Below are 6,476 nucleotides of genomic sequence, written 5' to 3'. Positions count from 1 at the left end.
CGTTTAATGTTATTTAGTTCCGTTTGACAAAAAAAACCCTTAAAAATAGAGCTAACAGCGAAGATAAACCGGTTACAAAAGCAGCGACCGCTGTGTTTGTGTTCAACACTCTGTTCACAGTGTCGATACAAGTGATTCAAGAATCGATTCATTGTAAGCGCAGCGTAAGTTTCTTTTCTCAGTCATCTCTCCGTGTTTAGTGTTATAATAAATGATGCGGTTGTAAATAAACACCAAATACTACAGAACATTCTGTGTGACTCGCTTACCTTATAAAGCTCAGGCTTAATTATACTGGTTATTACCACAGAGCGGGAGTCGACTCAGAGTCGTTTACGATTTACCGAGGTGAACCACGAACGTGCTGATAGAATCGGCTCAGATGGGATCGGACTGTATTATCTTTTTAAAGTAAATATTTCAATCAGCAGAATCGCATCGCATGTATGATGTGCACAACGTTAATTACGTGCGTTTATTAATGAACGTTTACGTTAGCTTGTCAGAAGCTTTCTCAATGATGTCTGTGCGGTGTTTTTTTTTTTACAATTAGTGATGGCAAGCAACTGTTCCACTGCACTATTTTACACTAAAAACTAAACTATTCCATAATGCTCCAGATTGCATCATTCTAAATAGGTATCGGCGAGTACAAAAATACATGTACTCGTACTCGGTTGGGAAAAAATGGTATCGATGCATCCCTAGTGAAAACACACTCACTTTGTGTAGAAACGTCCATCAAACCATCGTCACGATACAACCACAGAAAAGTCTGTTACAATAACTACGCATCTGACATTTATACGAAGTCAAGGGTCTCTGCTAGATAGTATTACTGCCTAATATGTGAGTGAATAAAACTCCCTTACAGTTTTCTCTTGTCCCAGCAGTTTTTAACATAAGTACATTTAGCATAAAATGTGTTCACCATTTTAATTGTAACATTTCACTTAAAATCCTTGTTTTCTATAACATTTACACAGATTTTTTTTAATGCGATTAATCGCGATTAACTATGTAAAATTCTGAGATTAATCGCGATTAAAAATTTTAATCGTTTGACAGCCCTAATATATATATATACGTATATACCACTATACATACAGTGGTGCTTGAAAGTTTGTGAACCCTTTAGAATTTTCTATATTTCTGCATAAATATAAATATGACCTAAAACATCATCAGGTTTTCACACAAGTCCTAAAAGTAGATAAAGAAAACCCAATTAAATAAATGAGACAAAAATATTGTACTTGGTCATTTATTTATTGAGGAAATGATCCAATATTACATATTTGTGAGTGGCAAAAGTATGTGAACCTTTGCTTTTAGTATCTGGTGTGACCCCCCTTTGCAGCAATAACTGCAACTAAACATTTCCGGTAACTGTTGATCAGTCCTGCACACCGGCTTGGAGGAATTTTAGCCCATTCCTCCATACAGAACAGCTTCAACTCTGGGATGTTGGTGGGTTTCCTCACATTAACTGCTCGCTTCAGGTCCTTTCACAACATTTCGATTGGATTAAGGTCAGGACTTTGACTTGGCCATTCCAAAACATTAACTTTATTCTTCTTTAACCATTCTTTGTAGAACGACTTGTGTGCTTAGGGTCGTTGTCTTGCTGCATGAGCCACCTTCTCTTGAGATTCAGTTCATGGACAGATGTCCTGACATTTTCCTTTAGAATTCTCTGATATACAGTGTATCACAAAAGTGAGTACACCCCTCACATTTCTGCAAATATTTCATTATATCTTTTCATGGGACAACACTATAGACATGAAACTTGGATATAACTTAGAGTAGTCAGTGTACAGCGTGTATAGCAGTGTAGATTTACTGTCCTCTGAAAATAACTCAACACACAGCCATTAATGTCTAAATAGCTGGCAACATAAGTGAGTACACCCCACAGTGAACATGTCCAAATTGTGCCCAAATGTGTCGTTGTCCCTCCCTGGTGTCATGTGTCAAGGTTCCAGGTGTAAATAGGGAGCAGGGCTGTTAAATTTGGTGTTTTGGGTACAATTCTCTCATACTGGCCACTGGATATTCAACATGGCACCTCATGGCAAAGAACTCTCTGAGGATGTGAGAAATAGAATTGTTGCTCTCCACAAAGATGGCCTGGGCTATAAGAAGATTGCTAACACCCTGAAACTGAGTTACAGCATGGTGGCCAAGGTCATACAGCGGTTTTCCAGGACAGGTTCCACTCGGAAGAGGCTTCGCCAGGGTCGACCAAAGAAGTTGAGTCCACGTGTTCGGCGTCATATCCAGAGGTTGGCTTTAAAAAATAGACACATGAGTGCTGCCAGCATTGCTGCAGAGGTTGAAGACGTGGGAGGTCAGCCTGTCAGTGCTCAGACCATACGCCGCACACTGCATCAACTCGGTCTGCATGGTCGTCATCCCAGAAGGAAGCTGACGCACAAGAAAGCCCGCAAACAGTTTGCTGAAAACAAGCAGTCCAAGAACATGGATTACTGGAATGCCCTGTGGTCTGACGAGACCAAGATAAACTTGTTTGGCTCAGATGGTGTCCAGCATGTGTGGCGGCGCCCTGGTGAGAAGTACCAAGACAACTGTATCTTGCCTACAGTCAAGCATGGTGGTGGTAGCATCATGGTCTTGGGCTGCATGAGTGTTGCTGGCACTGGGGAGCTGCGGTTCATTGAGGGAAACATGAATTCCAACATGTACTGTGACATTCTGAAACAGAGCATGATCCCCTCCCTTCGAAAACTGGGCCTCATGGCAGTTTTCCAACAGGATAACGACCCCAAACACAACCTCCAAGATGACAACTGCCTTGCTGAGGAAGCTGAAGGTAAAGGTGATGGACTAAACCCAAATGAGCACCTGTGGCGCATCCTCAAGTGGAAGGTGGAGGAGTTCAAGGTGTCTAACATCCACCAGCTCCATAATGTCATCATGGAGGAGTGGAAGAGGATTCCAGTAGCAACCTGTGCAGCTCTGGTGAATTCCATGCCCAGGAGGGTTAAGGCAGTGCTGGATAATAATGGTGGTCACACAAAATATTGACACTTTGGGCACAATTTGGACATGTTCACTGTGGGGTGTACTCACTTATGTTGCCAGCTATTTAGACATTAATGGCTGTGTGTTGAGTTATTTTCAGAAGACAGTAAATCTACACTGCTATACAAGCTGTACACTGACTACTGTAAGTTATATCCAAGTTTTATTTCTATAGTGTTGTCCCATGAAAAGATATAATAAAATATTTGCAGAAATGTGAGGGGTGTACTCACTTTTGTGATACACTGTAATTCAGAATTCATTGTTCCATCAATGATGGCAAGCCGTCCTGGCCCAGATGCAGCAAAACAGGCCCAAATGCTACCACCACCATGTTTCACAGATGGGATAAGGTTCTTATGCTGGAATGCAGTGTTTTCCTTTCTCCAAACATAACGCTTTTCATTTAAACCAAAAAGTTCTATTTTGGTCTCATCCGTCCAAAAAACATTCTTTCAGTAGCCTTCTGGCTTGTCCACGTGATCTGTAGCAAACTGCAGACGAGCAGCAATGCTCTTTTTGGAGAGCAGTGGCTTTCTCCTTGCAACCCTGCCATGCACACCATTGTTGTTCAGTGTTCTCCTGATGATGGACTCATGAACATTAACATTAGCCAATGTGAGAGAGGCCTTCAGTTGCTTAGAAGTTACTCTGGGGTCCTTTGTGACCTCGCCGACTATTACACGCCTTGCTCTTGGAGTGATCTTTGTTGGTCGACCACTCCTGGGCAGGGTAATAATGGTCTTAAATTTCCTCCATTTGTACACAATCTGTGAATTAGTGTAGTCCAAACTCTTTAGAGATGGTTTTGTAACCTTTTCCAGGCTGATGAGCATCAACAACTCTTTTTCTGAGGTCCTCAGAAATCTCCTTTGTTCGTGCCATTATACACTTCCACAAACATGTGTTGTGAAGAGCAGGCTTTTATAGATCCCTGTTCTTTAAATAAAACAGGGTGCCCACTCACACCTGATTGTCATCCCATTGATTGAAAACACCTGACTCTAATTTCACCTTCAAATTAACTGCTAATCCTAGAGGTTCACATCCTTTTGTCACTCAAATATGTAATATTGGATCATTTTCCTCAATTAATAAATGACCAAGTACAATATTTTTGTCTCATTTGTTTAACTGGGTTCTCTTTATCTACTTTTAGGACTTCTGATGATGTTTTAGGTCATATTTATGCAGAAATTCATTTTATTTTATTTTTAATTTTTAATTTGCACATAAAAATATGTTTAATTTTAATCTTATTTTTTTCAATTTTTTTAATATCCATAATTAAAATGTAATATGATTATTTAAGCATGTTTATGTGGCGAGGACCGAGGGGGCTAGTAAGAGATGTGAGATTAACATGAAAAAGAATACATATCAACAACAAAATACATGCACTGGAAAAGTCGTCACTGCATGCCTGCTACACCTAACAAAAACACTTGAGACAGAAGAGCATTTAACTCTCTCTTCCTTTTATTTTCATTTTTTTCTTGCGAAGTTGTTTTGAAACAAAAAATAAATAAATGAATCAATTAACAAAAGCTTAAAAATGAAGTGTTTATGTTCATTCATCATCTTAACTAATCAAGTTTGTCATTTTTCAGACATTGTTTACATAAGCAAAAATCTCAAGTGAAAGACCAAAGCAATTGTTTTAAAAAAACAACACAACAGCAACAATTAATAATAATGAAAAACAATTAATAATTAATATTGATAACAAAATAATAAAAAAAAGATTAGAATAACAACAATAATAATAACTAGAGATGCATTTCCGGAGAAAATGCGAGTGTGATTGCCGTGTGCCGGTCGGCGGGCGTGCGCAGGTCGGGGGCGCGCATGCGTTTAGAAGTGGTGCGGTGCGTGGGGTGTGAATACTTTCTCCCAGACAGGCCACTGTATCTGTGTACAAGCTGTGGTGTGAGCACAAGTTCACTCTGGGTGTGTTTGAAAAGCCAAACCTGTAAATAAATGCATTTCTGCACGTTTGTACTGCTTACAAATCAGTACTCATTCATTTACATGTGATTATCACTGCAGGGGCCATGGTATTGCGCAATCTATGATCGGCTGTGTCTCATTTACAGATTTCAGGCATAGTGCACTCAGACTTCGGTCCCTCTTTTAGCATTTAGCAATTCCCATTGATTTCAATGCATCCGTTAGCCTTGAAGCTAACGGATATAAATATCTTTGTTTCTGTTGCAGCGCGAACGATATGACGCTCACTGCAAAGTCTAACTGCACTATAATTTCATTCTGTGCAGCGTTTTCATCTTAAAAATCACTAATACTTTAGTTACAGACCAAAATAAGTCAGATTTTTTGGCGGCCGCCATTTTCTATTCTCAGAACGGCCTGAAGATGCCGTCTACGTCATCACGTTGACGTTCTGTGGAAAGCCAAAGGTGTCAAGATTTTTGTCCAAAAATTCGGGCAAAAACGGGCATAAATGCCACACGGATGGGCGTATCCGGATGATTTTTTGGATTTGGGCGCTAATTAATGACCCGGTCGATCAAGGGTTGGAACGGCGTTGATAGCTCGAAATTCATTTCAAAATGAATGGGAGTCAATGGGGAAAAACGGGCACCTTAAAACGGGCACTGTGCCCACAGTGTTGGTTCGATCAAAAAGTTGTATACAAGCGCTCTATTCCCGTATGGGCCGGACGATTTGGCGCTGGAACGGGGTCGATATCTCGAAAACTGCGGGAGAAGAAGCACGGACAAAAAACGGGCAGAATAATAATAATATATTGAAAACGAAAATAACAATAACAATAGTGTGCTTGCATTCTGCAATCACACTAATAATAGTAATTATTCAAGTCACAAATCCTGACTCAATCTACACGATGTAACTTATTTCTAACACCACTAGATGGAGATGATGTCTGTATATAATTTTGAACGCCACTTTAAAAGTCAGTTAAATGTTGAAGATTTTAATTTGGTTTTTCAGTTTAGCTTATAATAAATGCAATTAGAGGAAACACAGGGCAGCTTTTATTATTATTATTATCATTTTCATTATTATTATTATTAATAATGTAAGGCATTGCTGATCAAACAAATTAAGCCCCCTTAAGGTAGTGTAGCTTAAAGTGATGGCAAATGTTTTAAGGGTTTTTTTTGCGTTCAAGTTTTTTTTCCATTTGTGGATAATGGCTTTTACTGTGGTTTGATGGAGTCCCACAGCTTAAGTAATGCCTGAGTTTAAATCTCTGCTGCCTGCTACCAGACAGGTTTTTATTCAAACCAAATAGTCAATAGAATTTGGTGAACCGGTTGATTTAGGAGCTAAGGGTGCAGTTACTTTTCCTCATATATCCACACACATTTTTTTAAATAAATGAGACCATTGTTTAAAACATTTTGTTTTTATTTGGTCATAAATATTAAAATGTGTTTTATTGT

This window comes from Trichomycterus rosablanca, chromosome 15 (genome assembly GCF_030014385.1).
Source record: "Trichomycterus rosablanca isolate fTriRos1 chromosome 15, fTriRos1.hap1, whole genome shotgun sequence".
Taxonomy (NCBI): domain Eukaryota; kingdom Metazoa; phylum Chordata; class Actinopteri; order Siluriformes; family Trichomycteridae; genus Trichomycterus; species Trichomycterus rosablanca.
This window is presented reverse-complemented; position numbering follows the sequence as displayed.